Source organism: Rhinoraja longicauda, chromosome 5 (assembly GCF_053455715.1).
Source record: "Rhinoraja longicauda isolate Sanriku21f chromosome 5, sRhiLon1.1, whole genome shotgun sequence".
NCBI lineage: Eukaryota > Metazoa > Chordata > Chondrichthyes > Rajiformes > Arhynchobatidae > Rhinoraja > Rhinoraja longicauda.
Genome location: NC_135957.1, coordinates 73,783,794 through 73,810,974, shown reverse-complemented (window position 1 = coordinate 73,810,974; position 27,181 = coordinate 73,783,794). Strand labels below are relative to the sequence as shown.

At 44.6% G+C, this 27,181-nt stretch overlaps 1 protein-coding gene across 4 annotated transcripts in view; it reads right to left on the bottom strand.

Annotated features, from left to right (window-relative positions):
- The window catches only part of cnr1 (cannabinoid receptor 1), a 42,401-nt gene extending 15,960 nt beyond the window's left edge, over positions 1 to 26,441 (bottom strand). Inside the window, exons 1-2 of one of the 4 annotated variants that reach the window (XM_078399803.1) lie at positions 26,339 to 26,441; positions 24,460 to 24,580 (exon numbers count right to left, since the gene is read on the bottom strand). The gene's annotated coding sequence lies outside the window, so the exon portion shown is untranslated. Of the gene's footprint in view, positions 1 to 24,459; positions 24,581 to 24,706; positions 24,867 to 24,934; positions 25,036 to 25,357; positions 25,377 to 26,338 lie in introns of those variants that run through there. The other 3 variants (XM_078399805.1, XM_078399804.1, XM_078399802.1) reach the window with 3 other exon arrangements.
- Positions 26,442 to 27,181: the final 740 nt, after the last annotated feature.

The window sequence follows — 27,181 nt, the reverse complement described above, 5'->3', positions numbered from 1 at the left end:
GGTTTGTAGGTTAATTGATCGGTAAAATTGTAAATTGTCCCTAGTGTGTGAAGGATAGTGTTAGTGTGTGGGGATCGCTGGTCAGCATGGACTTGGTGGGCCAAAGGGCCTGTTTCTGTGCTGTATCTCTAAACTAAGCAAAACTAAGTATATAAAAACAAAGAACTGCAGATGCTGGTTTACTAAAAAAGACACAAAGTGCTGGAGTAATTAATTGGGTTAGGCAGCATCCCTGAAGAACACGGATAGGTGATCTTCTTGAGTTCGATGAAGGTCCCCGACCCAAAACATCACCTATCCATGTTCTCCAGGGACACCGCCTAACCTGCTGAGTTACTCCGGCACTTTGTGTCTTTCATTGAGAATGTAATTCTGTTTAACATCAGGTTTCAACATGAAAACTGGTTGCATCATGGCCTGGTATGACAATTTCAACGCCAAGAACGCAAGAGGCTGCAGTGGCACCAGCCCCGTCCATAACGGGCACGACCCTCCTCTTCATCCAAAGCATTTACATGATATGTTGGCATCAAGAGTACCCACCATCCATGCCATACCAACTTTTCACTTCTACCATCAGGAAGAAAGTAAAGAAGACTGGTTCAGGAATAGTTACTTTCCTACAACTATCAGTTTCTTGAAACAACCTACACAACCCTGATCCAGCTTGACAACAGAACACTATGGTCCATCTTTTGCACAACTTTTTTTATTCCTAATTATGTTTTTGCACTTGTTGTTTGCAATCTTCTTTCCTTTAGAAACTTTACGTGTAAGTTATGTATAATATGCTTTTGTATGTTTCTCTGAGTCTATGGTGTATTATGCTGCAGCAAGCAAGGTTTTCATTGTACCTAAGCTATAGGGAGAGGTTGAGTAGGCTGGGTCTCTATTCCTTGGAACGCAGGAGGATGAGGGGTGATAAAATCATGAGAGGAATAAATCGGGTAGATGCACGGAATCTCTTGCCCAGAGTAGGGGGAATCGAGGACCAGAGGACATAGGTTCAAGGTGAAGGGGAAAAGATTTAATAGGAATCTGAGGGGCAACCTTTTCACACAAAGGGTGGTGGGTGTATGGAACAAGCAGCCAGAGGAGGTAGTTGAGGCAGGAACTATCCCAACATTTTAGAAACAGTTAGACAAGTACATGGATAGGACAGGTTTGGAGGGATATGGACCAAATGCAGGCAGATGGGACTAGTGTAGCTGGGACATGTTAGCCGGTGTGGGCAAGTTGGGCCGAAGGGCCTGTTTCCACGCTGTACCACTCTATGACTCTATGACTATGACCTGTACTTGTACTTGTACTCAACTTAAACTCAACTTGACTGGAATCGAAGATAGAAACCAAAAAGCTGGAGTAACTCAGCAGGTCAGGCAGCATCTCTGCGGAGAGGAATAGGTGATGTTTCGAGTCGAGACCCTTCTTCAATTGAAATCCGCTTGTATTTAAGTGACCGACTATCAACAGTGTCAAATCAAGACTGAAGTAAAGGCTATTTTGTGTGACAATCTCATTGTATGATGAATCTTCACCATCAATCAGCATTGGCTGAACTTAAATTAGCTCTTAAAAATCGGAAAGGTAATAACCAAGAAACTAACACTCTTGCCAGAATAGAAACCAAAGACCAATAGCCCTGCCTGAATGGAAAATGCGATATTCAGCAATGAGCTTGGTTTTTGTCGAGCTGCAAGGCTGTGGGCATCTTACAATTAATCCCAGACACCTCGTGTTAAAGATAATGAAGGTTAGTCCACTGAAGTATCAATATGCAAAAATATACTCAACACTGCCTTTCGGAAAAACGGAATGCAATATTTAATTTCCATGAACTTAGTATAAGATGGTTGAAATGGTAATTTTTCAACTGAGCGTTAAGACTGTAAGTCCACAGTATAGATGAGATGCAGCAGACTTCCACATATGCTAAATTACAAGCTGTGAATGTGCTATCAGATTTTGGGCAATCCTGTTCAGACTCAGCCAACACACCCTTGTAATAAGACCTACTCTTGCTGAAGAAGGGTCCGAACCCAAAATGTCGCCCACCCTTTTCCTCCAGAGATGCTGCCTGCCCGTTGAGCTACTCCATCACTTTGCGTCTCTCTTTAGTATAAACCAGCATCTGTGGCTCTTTGTTTCTGTACGCTTGCTGTATTGGCTGCAAAGATTTTACATCCCAAGAAATGAAGGGATCTTAGGAATTGAAGGGCGGCGACGTGATGCAGCTGGTAGAGCTGTTGCCTCAGAGTGCCTGAGATCCTGGTTCGATCCAGACCTTGGGTGCTGTCTGTGTGGAGTTTGCACGTTCTCCCTGTGACCGCGTGGGTTTCCTCCGGGTGCTCCGGTTTCCACCCTCATCCCAAACATGCGTGTGTTTGTACGTTCATTGGAATCTGTAAATTGTCTGTAAATAGTGTGTAGGGGGTGGTTGCAAATGTGTCAACCTAATGTCAGCCCAAACTAGTGTGCTTCATTGCAGAGTGTAAACCCCCCTCCCCTTGTTTCAGCACTAATTTGGCAGCTGATAATATATTGCTTTATACAAGAGATTCAATTTACACTTGTTTTCCTTATTTAAAAACCAATGGCATTCTGTGCTCTTCACTATGTGTCAAAGAGTTGACAGAGCATAATGATCCACCAAACAGATGCTGGTATTACAAGCATCGAGAGCTTTAGAGGGGTATGGGCCAAACGCAGGCAGGTGGGACTAGTGTAGATGGGACGTTGGCTGGTGTTGGCTGGTTGGGCCAAAGGGCCTGTTTCCACATTGTATCACTCTCTGACTCTACGACTCTAATAGAAAGCAGTATTCAGAAACGAATCAAGACAGGGCATTTTCTCATTGCAATGTAGCGGCCAGCTTCTCGTCTATCTCAATTAGCTCCCAAGCTGCCACTTGCATAGACCGGGTCGGCGATAAGCGTAATAACTCGAACAATAATAACAGAGATCTGGCTCTGCGTTCCTCATCCCCACAACATCACATTAATTGAGGCATTTAACTGTCTGCCTGTTCTGCTTATACATCTTAGTTTTCCTGGAGTCTTCTTGAACCCCACTTGTGGTTCTAAGTTCTGTCCAAATCACAAACAAAGAATAAAAACTTTACTAATATTAAATCTCAGGGTCTATCGATCCATCTCCAAATCCTGTCCATCAAGAAACTTCTAACTTTTTCTAAAAAAAGGCAAAGTGCTGGTGTAGCGGCCAGCTTCTCGTCTATCTCAATTAGCTCCCAAGCTGCCACTTGCATAGACCGGGTCAGCGATAAGCGTAATAACTCGAACAACTAATAACAGAGATCCTCCCAGACGTTTAATAGTTAGTCTTCTTTATTTGAAGGTGCAATAAACATATTGGCATATCTCTTGTGATCGACTAGTTATTAATTGCTAAGTAAAATTCCACAGTCTATGCGATCGTTACGAATTGCCAGATATAACTTCGACACAGTTTGTATTAATCTTCTAGTTAATAAAACTTACAGGCGATTACATCATGGCTGATAAATCTTTTGGCGGAGCTTCTAGCTGACCCTCTGCCAGCACCTCCCAGCTCACACACTCTGCCAGCACGTACCCAACTGCCCGTACTCTGGCTCCGCCCAGCCCCTACGTAAGCATTGCATTAACTCTATAGTGTCCAAACTACAGCAGGATACAAGGTAATAATATTAATAAGCAAAAATAACTAATAACTGTAAAATGGCTACTACAGCGGCCCAGTCTATTCTTCTGGAAATGCCTCGTGAGGCTGTGTGGGAATAGAGCCTCATAATTGTCACACCTCTGGTAGAATATTGGTATTTTTTTGATGATTTTGTAACTCCATGGTAGCTGTGGGAATTGCAGTAGCTTAGTTTAGTTTAGTTTAGAGATACAGCGCGGAAACAGGCTCTTCAGCCCACTGATTTCGCGCTGACCAGCGATCCTCGCACATGAACACCACCCTACACACACTAGGGACAATTTACACTTATACCAAGCCAATTAACCTGCAAACCTGCACATCTTTCGAATGTGGGAGGAAACCAGAGCACCCAGAGAAACCCCACATGATCACGGGAAGAACATGCAAACTCCGTACAGACAGCACCCGTAGTCGGGATCGAACCCGGGTATCCGGCGCTGTAAGGCAGCAACTCTACTGCTGCACTACTGTGCCGTTTTAGCTGTTGAAAAGTTTGATTTTCAAAAAGCATCGTTGTGACTGCAGAACAGATATGAACAGCGAATGGCCATATATGGTATAATATCAATAAAGCAAATTTGTACTCTGCAATCAACCAGACTAGGAAATGGGAAAGATTCCTCGATCTCGATGGATGAAGAATGTTAATAGGAAACTGGATTAAACCCGAGAACTAGACAACAACCTTGCTAAAATTTGTAAACCAGCAAGGAATTACTAATAAGATTGTTTAATATGGTGATTGCAAACTGTCGCTGCAACAAGAAATGAATATCAGCAAATCCTAGTCTGACTTAAAATGAGGCAGGGAATAGTAAATGCAATTTACTGTATGTCAGTTTAATAGCATTGCTGCCGCAGTGCCGTAGGATAAAATCCATTCAATGTAGAGCCCATAGCCTAGTCCGATAACGAAGCACACACTGGGGGAATGCAGATGGGTGAGATGTAGGAACGTAGAAAATATTGGATTTTTTTTTTTCCTCAACAATGTCCAGTGCTCTGCCACTTTATGGCACGTTTCAGGAAAAAAATAAATGGAATGTTCTGGTGCTTTGGGGAACATAATGACTACGGGCGCCGTCTGTACCGAGTTTGTACGTTCTCCCCGTGACCTGCGTGGGTTTTCTCCGAGATCTTCGGTTTCCTCCCACACTCCAAAGACGTACAGGTTTGTAGATTAATTGGCTGGGCAAATGTAAAAATTGTCCCAAGTGGGTGTAGGATAGTGTTACTGTGCGGGGATCGCTGGGCGGCGCAGACCCGGTGGGCCGAAGGGCCTGTTTCTGCGCTGTATCTCTAAATCCAAATCTAAATCTAAATTTATTGATTTGAACCTGCGGTCTCGCTTGTAATAGATTCATAGATTCACAAAGCAGTGTACAGCACAGAAACAGCCCCTTCAGCCCAACTCGTCATTGCTGACCAAGTTGCCTTGCCAAGAACCTTTCCACCTGCCTGCTGCTGGCCTATTTCCCTCCACGTCCCATCGCGGAGTAGACTTGATGGGCCGAATGGCCTAATTCTACTCCTATCACTTATGGCCTGTCCAAGTGTCTTTTCATTGTCATTGTAGCTGCCTCTACCACTTCCTTTGGCAGCTCATTCCATGTACGCGCAGCCCTCTGTATGAAAATAAATGTCCCTTAGGTCTTAACTCTTTCCACCCTCGTTTTTAAAGCTACCTCCTCTAGATTAGACTCCACTACATAGAAACATAGAAAATAGGTGCAGGAGTAGGCCATTTGGCCCTTCGAGCCTGCACCGCCATTCAATATGATCATGGCTGATCATCCAACTCAGTATCCCATACCTGCCTTCTCTCCATACCCCCTGATCACTTTAGCCACAAGGGCCACATCTAACTCCCTCTTAAATATAGCCAATGAACTGGCCTCAACTACCTTCTGTGGCAGAGAATTCCACAGATTCTCCACTCTCTGTGTGAAAAAAAACTTTCTCATCTCGGTCCTTAAAGACTTCCCCCTTATCCTTAAACTGTGACCCCTTGTTCTGGACTTCCCCGAAATCGGGAACAATCTTCCTGCATCTAGCCTGTCCAACCCCTTAAGAATTTTGTAAGTTTCTATAAGATCCCCCCTCAATCTTCTAAATTTCAGCGAGTACAAGCCGAGTCTATCCAGTCTTTCTTCATATGAAAGTCCTGCCATCCCAGGAATCAATCTGGTGAACCTTCTCTGTACTCCCTCTATGGCAAGAATGTCTTTCTTCAGATTAGGAGACCAAAACTGTATGCAATACTCCAGGTGTAGTCGCACCAATGCCCTGTACAACTACCCTGGGGAAAATACTGAGAATATTCACTTTGTCTGCGTACATCGTGATTTTATAAACTTCTGTAAAGGCACCTTCTCCCTCGTACTCCAGAGCCTGCCCCGCCTCTCTCTGGAACTCAAACCGTCTAGATCTGGTGACATCCTCATAAATTTTTATTGAACCTTTTCCAGCTTAATGACATCCTTCCTAGAGCAGGCCGACAGAGGTGTGCACTATAATCCAATTGTGACCTTACCGTTGTCGTGTACTGTAGCATAACATCACAAGTCCAACACTCAAACAGGAGGAACAGCACCTCATATTCCACTTGGGTAGCTTACAACCCAATGGTATGAGCTCATAAGTTCATAATTTGCAGTAGCAGAATTAGGCCATTTGGCCCATCATGTCCACTCCACCATTCAATCATGCCTGATCTATCTTTCTCTCTCAACTCCATTCTTCTGCCTTCTCCCCATAACCCCTAATACTCTTACCAATCAACAATCTCTCAATCTGCGCCTTAAAAATACCCAATGACTTGGCCTCTACAGCTGTCTGTGGCAATGAATTCCATAGATTCACCACCCTCTGACTGAAGAAATGCCTCCTCATCTCCTTTCTAAAAGTATGTCCTTTTATTCTGAGGCTATGGACTCTGGTCCTAGACTCTCCCACTAGTGGAAACATCCTCTCCACATCCACTCTATCCAGGCCTTTCGCTAATTGGTAAGTTTCAATGAGGTCCCCGCTCATCCTTCTAAACTCCAGTGAGTAGAGGCCCAGTGCCTTCAAATGTCATCAATCATATATTAACCTGATCATTCCTGGGATCATTCTCGTAAACCTCCTCTGGACCCTCTCCAACATCCTTCCTGAGATATTGGGGCCCAGAATTGCTCACAATGAGCATTGAATTCTCCACTTTTAAGTGACACTTTCTTCCTCTCTTTCCTGTGCTGATCCCCCACTGCCACACCAGTGCACATCCATTTCTTCCACTATCGCACACTCGTCCCCATTTCCTCCTTGTTCTATATAAAATTCTTAAGGGATTGGACAGGTTAGGCTTGTATACACTGGAATTTAGAAGGATGAGGGGGGATCTTATTGAAACATATAAGATAATTAGGGGATTGGACACATTAGAGGCAGGAAACATGTTCCCACTGTTGGGGGAGTCCAGAACAAGGGGCCACAGTTTAAGAATAAGGGGTAGGCCATTTAGAACGGAGATGAGGAAGAACTTTTTCAGTCAGAGAGTGGTGAAGGTGTGGAATTCTCTGCCTCAGAAGGCAGTGGAGGCCAGTTCGTTGGATGCTTTCAAGAGAGAGCTGGATAGAGCTCTTAAGGATAGCGGAGTTAGGGGGTATGGGGAGAAGGCAGGAACGGGGTACTGATTGAGAGTGATCAGCCATGATCGCATTGAATGGCGGTGCTGGCTCGAAGGGCTGAATGGCCTACTCCTGCACCTATTGTCTATTGTCTATTGTCTAGAAGGCAGTGGAGGCCAATTCACTGGATATGTTCAAGGAAGAGTTAGATCTAGCTCTTCGGGCTAACGGAATCAAGGGATATGGGGAGTAAGCAGGAACGGGGTACTGATTTTGGATGATCGGCCATGATCATATTGTATGGCGGTGTTGGCTCGAATGACCGAATGGCCTACACTTGCACCTATTTTCTACATTTCTATGTTTCCACCTTTATCCGTCCCTCTGGTTTTACATTTCACTCCTCTCCTCTTCTTATTGGACACCTTTTTGTCTCCTTTTCTTCTCCAGCTTTTGTCCATCCATCCACCCCTCACCTATCACTTGCCAGACTTCGTCCCAGGTTTTGTTCCCCCCTACTACAATCAGTCTGAAGAAGGATTCCAACCCAAAATGTTGCCTGTCCATTCCCTACACAGATGTCCTCTCCCCTCCCACTTTGCTCCCTTCCTCCACCCTCGTCTTTGAACCAGTTCTACGTTGCACCAGATTGTATCCCTCTTGAGATCACACCTTCTCTAGCCAACAATGATCCTACCAGGGCTGCACCCTGCCTGAGGTCATTTGTTGTAGGCCCTGATTGGCCCTGGTCTTCTCTGGCCTCCGGTTCTTCACAACTCCTCCCTCCCACCACCCCCCTCCTTCCCCCGCCCGCCTCCCCCCTACTTTCAGTCTGAAGAAAGGTCTCGACCCGAAACGTCACCCATCTTTTTACTCCAGAGATGCTGCTCGACCCGCTGAGTTACCCCAGCACTTTGCGTCTGACTTAGTCTCCTGACCTGTTGAGTCACTTGAGCACTTTTGCGTTTTATCAAGATTCTAGCATCTGCAGTTCCTTGTGTCCCAACCGTTGTACTCAATACTCAGACTAATGAAGCCAGGTGTGCCCAAAACCTCCTTCACCAACCTGTCCACCTGTGCTGACACCTAAATGTGCACCTCTACAACAGTAGACGGAACAAGCTACCTGAGGAGGTATTTGAGACAGGTACAATAACAACAATTAAAAGACATTTGCACAGTTACTTGGATTGGAAAGTGGATGAGTATCTTGGTCGGAATGAGCAACGGACTGTTTCTTGCTGTATGACTCTATGAATTCCCAGGGCCCCACAATTTGCTATTTAGGTCCTGCCCTGTCTTCGCTTACCAAAAATCCTATGTTGAATTAAACTCCATCTGCTATTTCGTGACTCATTGGCCCAGTTAGAACACAGAACCGTACTGCTAAGGAACAGACACTTCAGCCTATGACGTCTGTGTTGAACATGATGCTAAATTAAACCAATCTCTTCTGCCTGCATGTGATTAATTTCCTCGTTTTTCATGTGCCCATGTAAAATCCTCCTAAATGCCACTACTTCCACCACCGTTCCTGGCAGCACCTTCCAGCCAGGTGTTGAATATATTCAAGAAAAGAATCCCTTCAATACAATGGAGGAAATGGCCTTTGATTGGGAAAGTAGTCTACATACAGGATTATATAAGCACCATATGGCCTCTGCTTCTATTTCTAATGGACGTCCATGTGCCGTCACCAGAAGGATAAAAATAATAAATAATCTACATTTCCATATGGCAGGAAGAAACTCCCAAGCTCAGTTACCATAAACCTCTCTTGCAGCAAGAATTTGGGAGTTGGCAAATATAATCCCACTGGATAAGGAAGAGACAATTAACCAGAGTCCTTGTCATACCCCACTTGGAAAATTATATGCACACCTGATCATTTTACCTAAAAAGGACAACCCCTATAACCGGGAGAGCGCAACAATGTTCAGTCAGAAGAAGGGCCCTGACCCGAAGCGTCACCTATCCATGTTCCCCAGAGCTGCTGCCTGACCCGCTGAGTTATTCAAGCACTTTGTGTCTTTTTCTTTTGTTCATTAGGTTGATTTCTGGGATCTGTTTGTGCTGCGAGGAGAAAATAGATAGACCAGGCCTGTAAGATTCAGAAATGTCTGGGAGTGGGCTCAACTGGGGAGATCTCGAAAGAACCCCCAACAACCGAGTGAGGTGGAGGACATTTGTCAATGGCCTATGTTCCCTAGAGGAGCAAAGGGCTTTAGAAGAAGAAGCAGGCCTGTAAGATTGGAAGAACGAGAGGTGATCTCATTGAAACATATATAATTCTCACAGGAATTTAACAGAATAGTTGCAGGGATTATGTTTCAGAGTGAAGGGGCATCCATTAAGGATTGAGATATGAATAGATTTTTGTTTTCCACCCCAGAAGTAAAGAGTCAATGGAATTATCTACCATGAAAGCTGTGGAGGCTACATCTTTTAAAGACCGATTGTTAGCCTTTTGGATATTAGGGGAATTAAGGGATTTCTGGATAATACAGATGATTGACACTAAAATAAATAATCCGTCATGATCTTATTGAATGGTGGAGCAGGCTGGAGGAGCTACTCAATTCCTGCTTCTGCTGCTCATGCACTTATGTTCTTATAGAACAATATTGATTATGCTGTTAACAGTCAGTTTCCCTTCCTCATTAGCCAGGATAGACACAATGTGAGAGCTGAGAATGGGAATAGTGGAGTGGCATGGTGTGATCTACACAGTGCATTACACATGGTAAGGAAGGAAGAGAGAGATGGCACAACGGAAAGCAACAAAAAAAAATTGATCAGAACAGCGTTGAAAATCTATGTAATCCAGCTCATCTGATGAGCTGTTTTTAAGCAAAAGTTAATGATGTGCAGTTTTTTGTACTCACTATGGAAGACATAGGAATACTAGTAAGGCCTTCATTTATTGCCCCTTACGTAACACGCCCTTGAGAAGCTGGTGTTTAGCCAGACGGCGTTCGTTTTTTTGTGAATCGGACATACGTGAGCAATTTTCCCACTGGTTGGGTAGATTTTTGTGTTCTAACTGTACTGAAAGAGCATGGTTGCAGACAAGGTGGTTGATATAACAGAGTATGAAGTGTTGGATCTGCATTGGAGAGTGTGGTGATCCTTTCTACATTAACAGGGGTGGCGCAGTGGTGCAGCGGTTTAGAGTTGCTGCCTTACCACGCCAGAGACCCAGGTTTGATAAACTTATTAATTCATTCATCCATTCATTGATCCTGACCATGGGTGCCATTTGTACAGGGTTTGTGCGTTCTCCCAGTGACCGCGTGGGTTTTTTCCAAAGATACTGGAGGAACAAGACGGATCACTCTGTTGAAATCGCCTATACTGAAGTGTAGTACGCAAAGGAGCATAACATCCGCCATTTTATTAGGCAAAACCCGCCGTTCGCTATGCCTCTCGCAGTGTAATCAGTGTTTTGGGGGAATACCATTAAATGATACCATTAAAATGCAGAATATATCTCATCTATCAATTCACAGATTTTTGCTTTTTTTCTTTAAAAATATTTCTGCAAGTTTCTGCCAACTAAAATGGCGCCATGACATACTACGGTTTTTAGGGTCGAGTGGTCTATCTTGTTCGTCTGGTATCTTTGGTTTTCTCCGGGTGCTCCGATTTCCTCCCACATTCCAAAGACGAGCAGGTTAGTAGGTTAATCGGGTTCCGTAAGTTGTCCCTGGTGTGTAGGAGAAAGCTAGTGTACGGGGGGAATTGCTGGTTGGCGTGGACTCGGTGGGCCGAAGGGCCTGCTTTCACACTGTATCTCTAAACTAAACTAAACTTAAGGCAAGCTCATAATCCATAATCCAAGTACGTAACTATAATGTAACTCCTTCCAAATATACCAACAAAAAAAGAAAAAACCTACATTAACCAAGTAAGAAAACTGTGCACCATCTTGGAAGACGACAATGTAAATGTAAAATCTCAGTTAGAAACATAATCCGTTGTAATAAAATTAATTCTGTAAAATACAATACTACTCATGCGCCTTTGGGACATAAGCAATCTTGCCTAATGTGTAATCCAGAGCATAGACAGGAACTGTTAATATCTGCATCCTGCACAAATTGAATCTGCTGCTTGCTGTTTTGCAACTCTGCTTGTGCAGCCATCACTAGAGGTCGCCCTTCATTAGGGGAGGGAGAGGGGCAAACTGATGATTTTGTCTGCAGAGCAAATGCAGCACCATATTGTGTAACAGAAGACATATGCATTAATTGCCAGAGTGCCAGCCAAGATTCATCAGGTGTCACCCAATGTGCAGCTGATAATTACCTAAAGTACATTGAAAAATGGCACAAAATGCTGGAGTAACTCAGCGGGTCAGGCAGCATCTCTGGAAACATAGAAAATAGGCACAGGAGTAGGCCATTCGGCCCTTCAAATGAACCATTCTAAATGATCCTGGCTGATCATTCAAAATCAGTACCCCGTTCCTGCCTTTTCCCCATATCCTTTGATTTTTAAATCCCTAAGTGCTAAATCTAATCTCTTGAATACGTCCAGTGAATTGGCATCCACTGCCTTCTGTGGCAGAGAATTCCACTGATTCACAACTCTCTGGGTGAAAAGGTTTTTTCCTCAAGAAAAGGAATAGGTAACTTTTGGATCGAGACCCTTCTTTGAGCTTAGCTTAGTTTAGTTTAGTTTAGTTTATTATCACGTGAACCAAGGTACGGTGAAAAGCTTTTTGTTGCGTGCTAACCAGTCAGCGGAAAGCCAATACATGATTACAATCGAGACATCCACAGTGCACAGATAAACAATAAAGGGAATAACGTGAATAATGTTTAGTGCAAGATGAAGTCTGTAAAGTTTGATCAAGGATACCCTGTAAGATTGGAAGAACGAGAGGTGATCTCATTGAAACATATACAATTCTCACAGGAATTTAACAGAATAGTTGCAGGGATTATGCAACTGACGGTCTCCAATGAGGTAGATAGTAGTTCAGTTCTGCTCTCTAGTTGTGGTAGGATGATTCAGTTGCCTGATAACAAGAAGGAAGAAACTGCCCCTGAATCATTCTTCAGACTGAGAGTCTGAGAGGGGAGAAGGAAGCTAGAGGTATGAAAAGGTACAAAAACCAAATGAATAAAAGGTACAAAAAGAACAAATCAAAGCCAGCAACAATGATCAAGGAAAGGTGGAGCCCACAAAGGTCCATTGTTGGTTGTGGAAAAGGTGATTATGAGTAAATACAAACTGAAACTAAGCAGGGCTGCATTGAAACTAGTAGGACCTCTAGTGTGGGGGAGGGATGGAGAGAAAGAGAATAATGGGGTTACTTGAAATTAGAGAAATCTATTTTCATACCGCCGGGTTGTAAGTTGCCTAATATGAAATATGAGAGGCTGTTCCTCCAATTTGCATTTGGCCATACTGTGACAGTGAAGGCCCAGGACAGAAAGATCAGTGTGAGAATGGGAAGTGGAGTTCAAGTGTTTGGCAACCGGGCGATCGGGTAGGCCAAGGCGGACTGAGCGGAGGTGTTCAGCGAAACGATCGTCCAGACTGCGTTTAGCCTCGATATATGAATGAACCCATTCAAAATGATCCCGGCTGATCATCCAAAATCAGTACCCCGTTCCTGCCTTTTCCCCATATCCCTTGATTTTTTTTAACCCTAAGTGCTAAATCTAACTCTCTTGAAAACATCCAGTGAATTGGCCTGCATTGCCTTCTTTGAGTTGGCCTCCACTGAATTGGCCTCCACTGCCTTCTCCACTGCCTTCTAAACTAAGCTAAACTCAAAGAAGTATAAGAAAATAACTGCAGATGCTGGTACAAATCGATTTATTCACAAAATGCTGGAGTAACTCAGCAGGTCAGGCAGCATCTCGGGAGAGAAGGAATGGGAAACGTCACCCATTCCTTCTCTCCCGAGATGCTGCCTGACCTGCTGAGTTACTCCAGCATTTTGTGAATAAACTTTTTACAAACACTGGTAGCATCACACTTGAACCCAGAGAATCCAATGCATACACAAGAGAGACTGCACATGCTGGAACCTGGAGTGAAAAGCAAATTGCCGGAGGAACTCCAGCACTTTGTTTTTTGACTCTGATGTATAAGTTTGTTCTTTCAAGCCGCGTGTCACAGGCTTTCAACTAATAGAGATCTCATTTTAATGATGCTCTGTGAGCTGTGCAGCCTCCTGGAGTCTGTTGCAGATACACTGTGATGATCATTGTGCACGACATTCGTGTTCCTAAATGATGCCCTCAGAGAGAGCTGCAGACACTTGGCTCCTGAGTCCTATGATAGATCAATGCAAGTTAGTTTAGCTTAGTTTAGAGACACACCGCGAAAACAGGCCCCTTCGGCTCACCGAGACCACGCCGACCAGCGATCCCCACACATTTACATTACCCTACACACACGAGGGACAATTTTACATTTACACCAAGCCAATTAACCTACCAACCCGTATGTCTTTGGAGTGTGGGAGGAAACCGAAGATCTCGGAGAAAACCCATGCAGGTCACACAGAGAACGTACAAACTCCATGCAGACAGTACACCGTAGTCAGGATCGAACCTGGGTCTCTCGAGCAGTAAGGCAGTAGCTCTGACACTATGCCACCGTGCTGTTCTAAATCTGCAGTTAAACCCTGTGTTTGTCTGGAAATGTAAGAACAATTCGAGCTTTAAAGCCTCAAATAGTTTTTACTGTTTATCTTTGTATAAGACTGAATTGCAACTGACTAGGCTTCTGAGTGTATTGATATGTTTACTAAAGGGAACATTAAAAAAAGTACTACTTAAATTAGTTACGATTTTCACTAGACTATAATGGAAATGTTCTAGACTTTAGAAATACAGCACGGAAACAGGTCCTTCAGCCCGCTGAGTCTGTGCCGACCACCAATAGCCCCGTGAACTGGCACTATCCTACACACTAAGGGCAATTTATAATTTTTGCCGAGGCCAATTAACCTACAAACCTGTGTGTCTTTGGAATGTGGGAGGAAACCGGAGTACCAGGAGGAAATGCACACGGTCACAGGGAGAACATACAAACTCCATACAGATAGCACCCAAGGTCAGGATTGAACCCAGGTCTCTGGCGGCAGCAACTCTACCGCTGCACCACTGTGCCGCCTTAAATGTCTTCCATGTATTATGTCGCCTCAGTAATAGAGATATGTTGAGCATTGGAGACCTCTGAAGAATCTATTGCCTACATGCTATACATAGTAACACCAATGCACTTCCACTTTCAAAACTCAATGGAATCTATTTTTGTATTTGACGATAAATTTCTCGTAACATATGATTTCTGACAGAAGGCAGCCACAAAATGCTGGAGTAACTCAGCCGGACAGGCAGCATCTCTGGAGAGAAGGAATGGGTGATGTTTCGGCTCGAGACCCTTCTTCAGTCTGAAGAAGGGTCTCGACCCGAAACGCCACCCATTCCTTCTCTCTAGAGATGCTGCCTGTCCCGCTGAGTTACTCCAGCATTTTGTGTCTACCTTCGATTCAAACCAGCATCTGGAGTTCTTTCCTACACATGATTTCTGACAGACATAGCTTCTAACATTTAGCACACAACATTAAATAATAATGATGCAAATCTATTATCTGCACATTAAAGCCATTTACCAGAAGTGCAAAACTTGATCAGGACTCGCAGTCAATACTTTTTACAAACCCTGGTAGCATCTGTTGGAGTATTGTATCTGATTTAGAGAGACATACTTGAGGAAGGACGTCAGTGCCCTGGAAATAATAAGATTTAACACGTTTGAACTAGCAATGAGGAACCTCGGATTGTGACACGACCAAAATAGCTGGATTGTCCTCTTTACTGTGGAGCTGCAGAGATTTAATAGACATTTCTCAATATTATGAGTGATTTTGATGGAGAGCCTGCTTTGTGAGTTAGTAACCAGAGAAAAGAAATGGAGTATAATTTGCAAAATAATGTGTCGATGGGGGAGAGATGAGGAGGTTTCTTTCTTCAATGTAGTGGGTTGTCACGAAATGGTATGCATTGGCCTATAATGACATATGCAAAGCAACTTTTGGAACAGAATTGAATAAATGTTTAATGAGGAAACATTTGCAAGGCTGGGAAACAAGCAATGAGGTGGAATTAATTGGATAATTCTCCAACGCAGCCTTTCAGGCAAATAAGCCAAAAGCCCCCCTTCTGTGCTGAACACAAAGTGCTCGAGGAGCTCAGTGTCTGGGGAGGGTATGGACAGGCAATGTTTTGGGTCGGCAGCCGTTCTTTAGTCTGACTGGTCTGAAGAAGGTTCCCGACCCGAAATGTTGCCTGTCCATTGTTTTTGTTCACTGCCGAAACCGTCATCCTGTACATATATATTCATTTTAGGGGAGTCCAGAACCAGAGGTCGCAGTTTAAGAATAATGGGTAGGCCATTTAGGACTGAGATGAGGAAAAACTACTTCAACCTGAGGGTAGTAAATCTGTGGAATTCTCTGCCACAGAAGGCAGTGGAGGCCAATTCACTGGATGTTTTCAAGAGAGAGATAGATTTAGCTCTTAGAGCTAAAGGAATCAAGGGGTATAGAGAAAATGCAGGGGTACTGATTTTGGATGATCAGCCATGATCATATTGAATGGCGGTGCTGTCTCAAAGGACCGAATGGCCTACTCCTGTACCTATTTTCTGTGTTTCTAGGTTCTATTCCGTTAAAAATAACTTTTCCTCTGCTACCAACATTCTGCAGGTTGGCACCTGGTATACCACTTCAACCTGATTCACTTTTGCTCTATATAAGTGTTAACTCCGCCTCAAAACTTCCTCAAATCCCACTTCCCTTGCTGATCACTTTTACCATCTTGTAGCAGAGTTGCCTTTTGAAATCTTCCCCTATTTCGCCCTCTCATTCAGAGCGCTGACGCAATGGGTAGAAATGATTTAGAAGGATGTGGGCCAAACACGGGCAGATGTGACTGGTGTAAATGGGGCATCTTGGAAGGCATGGGCAAGTTGGGCCGAATGGCCTGTTTTCATTCTGCGTAACTCTACGAGTCTAAGACACTCAGGAATTTGTGGACTGCCTGAGTCTATAGTTGAAGCCACCCACGGCTTCCGGCTACCAGTGCCTAAATGCCACTGGCGCCACCTCTTCCATTCTTTGTGGATAAACTGCCTTCATTCCTGGCATACTGATGAGATTCATGAAACCCACATCAGGAACAAGATTCAGCATGTGTTGCCTGTCCATTCCCTCCCCAGATGCTTCCTTGCCCGTTGAGTTTCTCCAGTACTTTGTGCTTTGGTCAAGATTCTTGCACCTGCAGTTTCTGGTGCCTCCTTCTGTGCTGTTTGACTTCAAGCTCCTCTCACGTGGAAAATGTCTCAAAATGTTCTCAATAAGAAGTAAATACTTTCTGCAGACACCCTGAATTGGGAATGGAAAGAGTGGTGAGATCAAGCAGGGACACTGAAGGCAAAGAACAATGAAAACATCTGGGAAAAGCTTTCAAAGCCGAATGGCTTTTGATGGGCCGAATGGCCCAATTCTACTCCTATTCCTTATGACCTTAAAGAAGGATTGGACAAAGGTCAAGGGATCTGAAAAGAGATTTCAACAGATAGGATCAGAGTTAGAAAAGAAATGGCAAAGCAGAATGATCCACAATCCCATGAAAGTCCATGCATCGTATCAAAGGTGTTAAATTTGAGAGCGGAGGACAAGTCATTAGGCAGCTTTAAAGCAGAGATTGAAGGTAAGGACATCAAAGGTTGCAGGGAGAAGGCAGGAGACGGAAAAATAGATTGGCCCTGATTGAATGGTAGAAAAGACTCGATGGGCTGAATGGCCTAATTTTGCTCCTCTGTCTTATGATCTTGTGAACAGAATGTGCTTACAGTGGGGTTTGGGCAGTGAACAAAAGGGAAATGATTGGAGACGGCATTGTCAACGATAGATCACTACCCCATTGTAAACATTTCATAAACATGAGCACATCTGTGTGTGTGTGTTCCTCCATCCTTTTGGCCTGTCACCAATGCCCTCACCAGCTTCCGATGGGTACTAGTCTAACAATGCTTTGATATTTTTTTAATTGTTAAACTCCCATTCAATGTCAAAGTGCTTTATAAATGCATGTCGTTGCTGAGAATGTGACCTGTAAAAAGATTGCTAGAAAATACATGAATTTTACCAGCATTTCTTGTTTTTGGTAAAGATTGAGTTGACTGGTCAGGAAGGTCAGAGAGACGCTTGCATGTTAAGTGTAGATGGGATGGGCAAATAGGGAGTCAATAGAGGAAGTGTTGAGGTTTTAGTATGGCTACCGATGTTGCAAGAGGACAGGCAGGAAGTAAAGGAACCGGTTCTTAGGTTAAGGAGTAATTAACAAAGGAGGATCCATCATGAATTTAGAGGAAATAGAAGACGTGAGGTATGTGAACGAAAAAGAGAACCCCGGAAAATAGGAGAAGGAGTTGAGTCAGTCTTTCTCAATATGTCGCTTGTGCAACAGTTGAAATGGGGATCTCCATGCAATATTAGACCAAACAGTTCATGAAGAGAAGGAGTGAATAAAGTTTCAGTGAGCTGAAACATTTTTAGAGAGAGAGAACATTTTGCAAATAACAACAACACAACTCGCAGTGAAACAGCACAAAATGTGGAACTGTTGTGAAATTCAATGGACAGAACTACAAGGCAGAGTGGAAAGAAATGTTGGTGATTTGGAAGCATACATTCAGCAAGCGCGAGAAGACTGGACTGAGACAGGAGGATTATTATGAGAAGAAAATGGAGATGAGAATGTGGCACAATTAGCCAGATAATAAAGTCGGCGATCGCGTTAAAGGAAGACAAATGAAATGTGAAGTTGCTCAGTGCAATGGAATGGAGAATGGGGTGGATGGGTAATGAAATACTTTGCCAAGAAAATACCATAAGAAGTTGGAGTAGGTTTAAGAGGAAGAAGAAACTGGAGCTGTATGTGAGTTTGCAGGGAGCAGAAACAAGATAGGATGAAATACACACTACAGCAAGATGTAATGTAGGCATCCTAAGTGTCGTATTCACCACATTGAACTTGAGTCCGTGCTTGGATACGCACGAATTAGACAATTGGAAAGCCTCACCCTCAGTACCCCATTATTGCAAATCTTGCATCCAAAGGCACGTATCCTAGCTAAATAAAGCACTTCATTATATCTCCTGTTAAAGAACCACATAAGAAAATGTATTGAATTTAAATGGGGTATTTCATAATCTCAATGTTTCATTATCTTAATTGCAGGCAACAACATACTTCGTAGGCGATGTCATTGCTGTAGTCCAGGCAAATACATTGCGCATTTTTTGTGGAAGCAACAAGGAGATAACATAATGATATTATCTGTATAAATGATCTCGGCTGAATGGTAAATATTGAGCAGGGCATCAGCGGAAATTGGAGAGATCTGATAGTTCACCTATCAGCCAAAGGACGGCACATAGTTTAGTTTCATTTTTTTTAGTTTAGTTTAGAGATGCAGCGCTGAAACTGGCGGGCCCTCCAAGTCCACATTTCAGAATGGCAGGCAGTAACTAGTGGGGTACCGCAAGGCTCGGTGCTGGGACCGCAGCTATTTACAATATACATTAATGACTTGGATGAAGAGATTAAAAGTACCATTAGCAAATTTGCAGATGATACAAAGCTGGGTGGTAGTGTGAACTGTGAGGAAGATGCTATGAGGTTGCAGGGTGACTTGGACAGGTTGTGTGAGTGGGCGGATGCATGGCAGATGCAGTTTAATGTGGATAAGTGTGAGGTTATCCACTTTGGTGGTAAGAATAGGAAGGCAGAGTATTATCTGAATGGTGTCAAGTTAGGAAAAGGGGACGTACAACGAGATCTGGGTGTCCTAGTGCATCAGTCACTGAAAGGAAGCATGCAGGTGCAGCAGGCAGTGAAGAAAGCCAATGGAATGTTGGCCTTCATAACAAGAGGAGTTGAGTATAGGAGCAAAGAGGTCCTTCTGCAGTTGTACAGGGCCCTAGTGAGACCGCACCTGGAGTACTGTGTGCAGTTTTGGCCTCCAAATTTGAGGAAGGATATTCTTGCTATTGAGGGCGTGCAGCGTAGGTTTACTAGGTTAATTCCCGGAATGGTGGGACTGTCATATGTTGAAAGACTGGAGCGACTAGGCTTATATACACTGGAATTTAGAAGGATGAGAGGGGATCTTATCGAAACATATAAGATTATTAAGGGGTTGGACACGTTAGAGGCAGGAAACATGTTCCCAATGTTGGGGGAGTCCAGAACCAGGGGCCACAGTTTAAGAATAAGGGGTAGGCCATTTAGAACTGAGATGAGGAAAACTTTTTTCAGTCAGAGAGTTGTAAATCTGTGGAATTCTCTGTCTCAGAAGGCAGTAGAGGCCAATTCTCTGGATGCTTTCAAGAGAGAGCTAGATAGAGCTCTTAAGGATAGCGGAGTCAGGGGGTATGGGGAGAAGGCAGGAACAGGGTATTGGTTGAGAATGATCAGCCATGATCACATTGAATGGCGGTGCTGGCTCGAAGGGCCGAATGACCTCCTCCTGCACCTATTGTCTATTGTCTATTGTCTAAATAAGAATGCAACCAATCAATTAAGACCGATAGAAATTACGTGACAGCTCAAAAGACAGCATGCCACCGATGACCAGGCTGAATCAGAGACCCCAGCCCATTTGAGGCAAAGGCACAAATAAGATTTTTGTTTTACCAAGTCATGCCTCATCTTTAGTATGGATGCCCAATCACTCTACACCTCCATCCCCCTTAAACCTTACCATCCTTGGTTTCCTCCAATGTCAGAGTGAGGTCACATACATATTGGAAGAACAGTACCTCATATGCTGCTTGGGTAGCTTACAACCCAATGGTATGAAGGTTGAATTTTTCAATTGCAAGCAATACCCCCACCCCCTCACTTTCCCCTGCACCCCCCACCCATGTGTGCACCCGTCTTCCCCACCAACTCTCATCACCACAGTCATCTTGCTCCTCTCCCCCAAATACACTCCTCCCCATCCCCTAGTGCCATATTTCCTTTAGTCCCCTCTTTCACTTCCCACTGTCCCAATCCATCCACATCCCTCCCTCCCAATTTACATTTCACTCCTCCTCTTCTTTCCTTATCTGACACCCTTTTGTCTCCTTTGCATTATCTCCAACCATCTGCCAAATGGCCTCTCTCACCAGTATCCACCTATCACTTGCCAGGCTCTGCCCCATCCCTGCCTCTCTTGCCTAGCTTTCTCACCGCTCCTCCATCGGCTTGAAGATGGGTCCTTCCCCAGAAACATCACCTGTCCACTCCCTCCACAGATACTGCCTGGCCCACTGAGTTCATACAGCAATTTGTGATCGGTTCAAGCTTCCAGCGTGGTGCGTAACCATTCATCTTGTGTCTCCAAACAAAAATACTAGCAGATGAACCATCCCAGTTGGAAGTTACACTTGTTATGCAAAATCGCTTGTTGTGGTGAACCCTAGATTAGGCGGCTTGAAGTTCTTAGTTTTGTTATGCTCTGCTTCATTCAAATAATGTTAAGTTAGGAGGAGGGGGAGTTCAACGAGATCTGGGTGTCCTAGTGCATCAGCCAATGAAAGGAAGCATGCAGGTACAGCAGGCAGTGAAGAAAGCCAATGGAATGTTGGCCTTCGTAACAAGAGGAGTTGAGTATAGGAGCAAAGAGGTCCTTCTACAGTTGTACCGGGCCCTGGTGAGACCGCACCTGGAGTACTGTGTGCAGTTTTGGTCTCCAAATTTGAGGAAGGATATTCTTGCTATGGAAGGCGTGCAGCATAGGTTCACTAGGTTAATTCCCGGAATGGCGGGACTGTCGTATGTTGAAAGGCTGGAGCGATTGGGCTTGTATACACTGGAATTTAGAAGGATGAGGGGGGATCTTATTGAAACATATAAGATAATTAGGGGATTGGACACATTAGAGGCAGGAAACATGTTCCCAATGTTGGGGGGGTCCAGAACAAGGGGCCACAGTTTAAGAATAAGGGGTAGGCCATTTAGAACGGAGATGAGGAGGAACTTTTTCAGTCAGAGAGTGGTGAAGGTGTGGAATTCTCTGCCTCAGAAGGCAGTGGAGGCCAGTTCGTTGGATGCTTTCAAGAGAGAGCTGGATAGAGCTCTTAAGGATAGCCGGAGTGAGGGGGTATGGGGAGAAGGCAGGAACGGGGTACTGATTGAGAGTGATCAGCCATGATCGCATTGAATGGCGGTGCTGGCTCGAAGGGCTGAATGGCCTACTCCTGCACCTATTGTCTATTGTCTATTGTCTATAAGCAAAATGGTATTTAATTTAATTCGGAGATTTGGAGAATTTCAACATAGTAGTGCCCGTGTAAGGTAGAACAAGAAATGTGGGCAATAGCTCTTTAGGCAAAACCATATAAATAGTTGGATGATATACACAAAGTGCTGGAGTAACTCAGCCTCACTGGAGAACAAGGAAGGGTGACGTTTGGGGTCGGGGCCTTTCTTCAGACCTGAGAAGGGTCCCGACCCGAACAGTCATCTATCTATTCCTTTTCCTCCAGAGATGCTGCCTGACCCGCTGAGTTACTCCGGCATTTTGTGTCTATTTATCGGTACATACCAGCATCCGCAGCTCATTTCTGCACTCTAACTATTTGGATTATTGCTCGGAAGAACATATTAGTGTGGGGGTGGGGGGCAGATGGAGAAGAGGAAGAGCGAATTCATTCTTCAGATGTCGTTCCGTGGAAGACTCTACTCTAAATTACACGGGTTTGGGTAATGCCATATGCCCCTGCAGTATTGTCATCTGCACTACTTACTCAATTGGCGTCAAGTCCAAATTTTGGAACGACGTTGTAAACTAGGTTAAGCCTAGTCTGAAGAAGGGTCTCGACCCGAAACGTCACCCATTCCTTCTCTCCTGAGATGCTGCCTGTCCTGCTGAGTTACTCCAGCATTTTGTGAATAAATACCTTCGATTTGTACCAGCATCTGCACTTATTTTCTTATACTAGGTTAAGCCATCCTCGTATCCCGTTAATCAACGTGTTCCCTGCCCCCCCAATGGAATATTATCGCCGTGAATATAGCGAATAACACATCTCATCGTCGTCTACGAAGTACAAGCAACGGGCGTTGGACATCTGTGGAAGTAGAGAGTTGGTTCTGGAATTCGCATCAGAGATCTTCTGTACGAGTTGGCATTAAACAAGCTGTACGTGCGCATCTACAGTCAAAGCAATAACCACACTTGGATGGATTCGTGACCCGTTTCGATTTGCCAATGGTGGAAGGTGTCATTCTTCTAAATCACTATTGGCATTGGTTGATGCGTTGTGTGCTTTCAACTTACGATCGGCCGCGCCGGGTCATGACAGAGAACTAAACCGTGACAACAACACACAGGATCAGTCGGTGTGAGCTGTCAGACACCCAGCCGACGGCGAGCTGGCGTTTGTTTGTAAGGGAACGAAATGTAATTACATTGTTAAAACGAGAAATGTTGTACAAGAGAGGGTATTAAACAAACATCTACTAGTTTTAATTGCTGTCAGGCACCCAGGAGTGTGAGTGTTTTTGTTGTGTTGTTGTTGAGATTTCATCCACGCTGATAGGCGTCTCGCCAACTCACTCAGCGCCTGCCTGAACATTGCACAGATCAGCTTATGTGATGCGAGACACGGAACATTTGGGTGTAGAGGGCTTGAGGTGCGAGGAACAAGAAGTGGGACCATTGTTAGGTGCGAGGGATGCTTTTCCTTGTGGATTCCCATTTTTTTCCCCGGTCAGTTAAAAGCGATAGTTTTGTAAAAACAAACAACAAATGTTTTTTTTTCAATCACATTCAACAGGGCACATTCGGAGATAATCAACATCTCACACCTGGCTGGCACTTAAAATATAACTCAGGCCACTAAGTCCTTTTATTAAAAATTAAAAAGTTAATTATAATCCGATCTCGCGGTTACCTTTTGACATGGCATCCAAAAGTTTCTCTTCCATATTTTTCTTCATTATACATTTATTTAGGGTCGTTTTCATGTTTGCCATAGAGGGAGTACAGAAAAGGTTCGTCAGATTGATTCCTGGGATGGCAGGACTTTCAAATGAAGAAAGACTGGATAGACTCGGCTTGTACTCGCTGGAATTTAGAAGATTGAGGGGGGATCTTATAGAAACTTACAAAATTCTTAAGGGGTTGGACAGGCTAGATGCAGGAAGATTGTTCCCGATGTTGGGGAAGTCCAGAACAAGGAGTCACAGTTTAAGGATAAGGGGGAAGTCTTTTAGGACCGAGATGAGAAAGTTTTTTTTCAAACAGAGAGTGGTGAATCTGTGGAATTCTCTGCCACAGAAGGTAGTTGAGGCCAGTTCATTGGCTATATTTAAGAGGGAGTTAGATGTGGTCCTTGTGGCTAAAGGGATCAGGGGGTATGGAGAGAAGGCAGGTACGGGATACTGAGCTGGATGATCAGCCATGATCATATTGAATGGCGGTGCAGGCTCGAAGGGCCGAATGGCCTACTCCAGCACCTATTTTCTATGTTTCTATGTTTCTATGTTTTACATGATGGGATACGAAGAGCTTTGGATGACATCAAAAGTCGTTGGTTATGACCATTGTAACTAGTGACCCATCCATTATAAAGCGGCTTGGACAAAGGATTGCGCGCACCAAATCAATTGTTTACCATGAACGTCCAGTGTAATGGAGGCAAGAAAAAAAAAGAAAGTGGTGCATTCTTCGCACCTGCACCTCCGAAGGGAACATTCGCTCACAAAGTGAGTCAACGTGCGAGGGGTCCTTTTTTTTAGGATTGTACGATCCTTTTTGAAATGATGGAGCTTTTCCAATTTTCGCCCGGTCTAGGGGTTTTGGCGAATTAACTACATTCCCAGCTGACAAAGTTCAATAGAAAACTGCTATTTATTTACAAAAGAAGACCTTGCAGTTCAAATCAAATCAAGCCCGTCACCAATTTAACTTCAATTTTAATCATTACCAAGAGATCGTTAAAGTCCAACGCATCTTAACGAGTGAAACTGTGCTGAAAATTCTTTGGAAAATCACGACCATTCGAAACTTGCCATCATCTTTCTAATTATATAAATATGCAGACGCAACGTTACCTTACCTTCAATTTTATCCTCTGGGTAGCAGTTCGGGTGGCGTTTTGAGCTCGGGGTCTCTTTTGTTAAGCTGGGTTGAGCACTTTCCTGTTCAGTCTCTTTCTCCCTCCTCTTCAAGAGATTTCGCTAGTGAAAGGAATCGGAGATTGGATTAATACTGCTGCTGCCTCCTAGGGAGCGCTCGGTCGATGTGATTTCCATTTGCTCAGTGAGGTGATGCCAGTACCATGCCTCACTCTGTCCCATACTCACACTCTCTCGCTTTACTGCCTCTCTCTCTCTCTTTCTCTCTCTCTCTCTCTCTCTCTCTCTCTCTCTCTCTCTCTCGGGAACACTCCGCTCCCCGCCCGACCTGCGCCTTCTCTGGGATTCTCTCTCTCTCTCTCTCTCTCTCTCTCTCGCTCTCGCCCCTTCTCCGTCCCTCCCTCTCTCTTTCCACCTCTCTCACTCTTGCCAGCACATTTATGAAGCTCTTGTCACCTTATCACGTGTTGACATCCTGTCAAGGAGATGCTCGCAAGCTCTATCGCGCCAGGAGCTCCATGGAGCTGGAAGGGAGATACATCTGCCCTACTCTGCCTTTCGACAAGAGAGAGAGAGAGACGCACACATCTGTAAAACATATCCCCTGTCCCCACCGAGCAATAAAACCCGACCTTCCCATTCCCACTAATCCATTTCTCTCGTGCTTCCTCGAACAACCCCGAATTTCCCTGTGGAATTGTATAAAAACTACTTGATTTCTTCGCCTGTACCTAAAAAGACACGCAAAGATCTCAACATCATACACTTGATTTTTTATTCTCAATAGCCGAGGGGGCGATCTTTAAATAAATAAATAAAGACCTCCGGGCGAGCGGGGTGGACGGGACCAGAAGCAAAAGGTAACAGAGTGTGGGCCACCTCTGGTGGTGGATGGTGAAGGTAGTTGGCAACATCCAGCCCGATTGCCAACGCTTCCTCTGCCTCGTTCGCCTGCGGTCTCATCTCATAAAATGTTATTATTTTGCTCGCACGTGGATGCACCGGGTCCAAGTTTTCTCAGGACAACGGTACGGGGGCACTAAGATAGACACAATAGACAATGGGTGCAGGTGGAGGCAATTCGGCCCTTCGAGCCAGCACCGCCATTCAATGTGATCATGGCTGATCATTCTCAATCAGTACCCCGTTCCTGCCTTCTCCCCGTACCCCCTGACTCCGCTATCTTTAAGAGCTCTATCTAGCTCTCTCTTGAATGCATTCAGAGAATTGGCCTCCGCTGCCTTCTGAGGCAGAGAATTCCACAGATTCACAACTCTCTGGCTGAAAAAGTTTTTCCTCACCCCAGTTCTAAATGGCTCACCCCCTTATTCTTAAACTGTGGCCCCTGGTTCTGAACTCCCCCAACATTGGGAACATGTTTCCTGCCTCTAACATGCTGGAGTAACCCAGCGGGACAGGCAGCATCTCTGGGGAGAAGGAATGGGTGACCTTTCAGCAGGTCGAGACCCTTCATCAAACCCGGGGCACTAAGGCACCATCGTGGTCAGAAGAGAGCAGGTGAGGTGCAAACATCCAGATAAGCTGGATATCTGCACGGCAGACTGAGGTGCTTTCATTGTCAGGATGGTCTTTGGCCAACGCACTCGCCTGTTGTTGTCTGAAACGAGTCTCCTCAGATGAAAGCACTGGCTAAAGGCGACTTAATAGAAACCTACTAGAAGCCGCTTCCCAGTTCAACCTCCAGCTATTAATAATAATAATCTTTATTCCACTGGGCACCGCCAGACAAAACAATACACACCGACACCTGGAGGCTGTTGTTCAATGTTTGCCAAAACAGCGCCTTTCTATTAAACAGAACCTCTTCTCCCCGGAGTGCAACAGAACCCCAATAATTACCATTCTGCTTTTTGAATCCAATCCAAGCCACTGCCATCTCAGCTACATTTCAAAGGTCACCAGCATGAAACATTAACTCCTTTCCCCGTTGCGCCGATATTTATTGACCCGCTGGGTGTTCCCAGTATTTTCTGTGTGTGTGTGTGTGTGTGTGTGTGTGTGTGTGTGTTTTTCTCCCTTCTAAATCCTCAAATGTACCTTTTGGAATCACGGAATAACTCAGTGGCGTTATTAAAGATTGTTTCATTTAACCGGTTGGGAGGGTGCATTGTAAGCTTTACACACACACACACACACACACACACACACACACACACACACATTCACACACACACACACACATTCACACACACACACAATCTCTTTATTTGCATGCAACAATTTTTCAGGCTGTGAAGTCCCCTATTCTCTTCCTGTCCGGTCAGCTCCTGCGAAAATTAATCGATGTATTAGCAGTTCTCCAGATAAGATAGATAGCGCTGCCTGTCTTAATTGATGACCCAATCCCCCCTCCCCCTAGCTCTCAGCTCTACCCCCAGAGTCCTCTTTATCAACATCAGGACATCCCGCTGTACCGTGGAGAATAGAACGGAAGGGCGCATTTGCCACTCAACCTCCAAGCGAAGAACCGGTCGCATCTCTGTCTAAACGTGCACACACCTCTGTCTAAACTGCAATCTCCGAACCTCCCCCTTCGCCTCCTGCCAAATACTCTTTGAGTCTGAAGAAGAAGGTGTCTCGACCCGAAACGTCATCCATTCCTTCTCTCCAGAGATGCTGCCTGACCCGCTGGGCTTACTCCAGCATCGTGTGTCTTGTTTTCGGTTTAAACCAGCGCCTGCA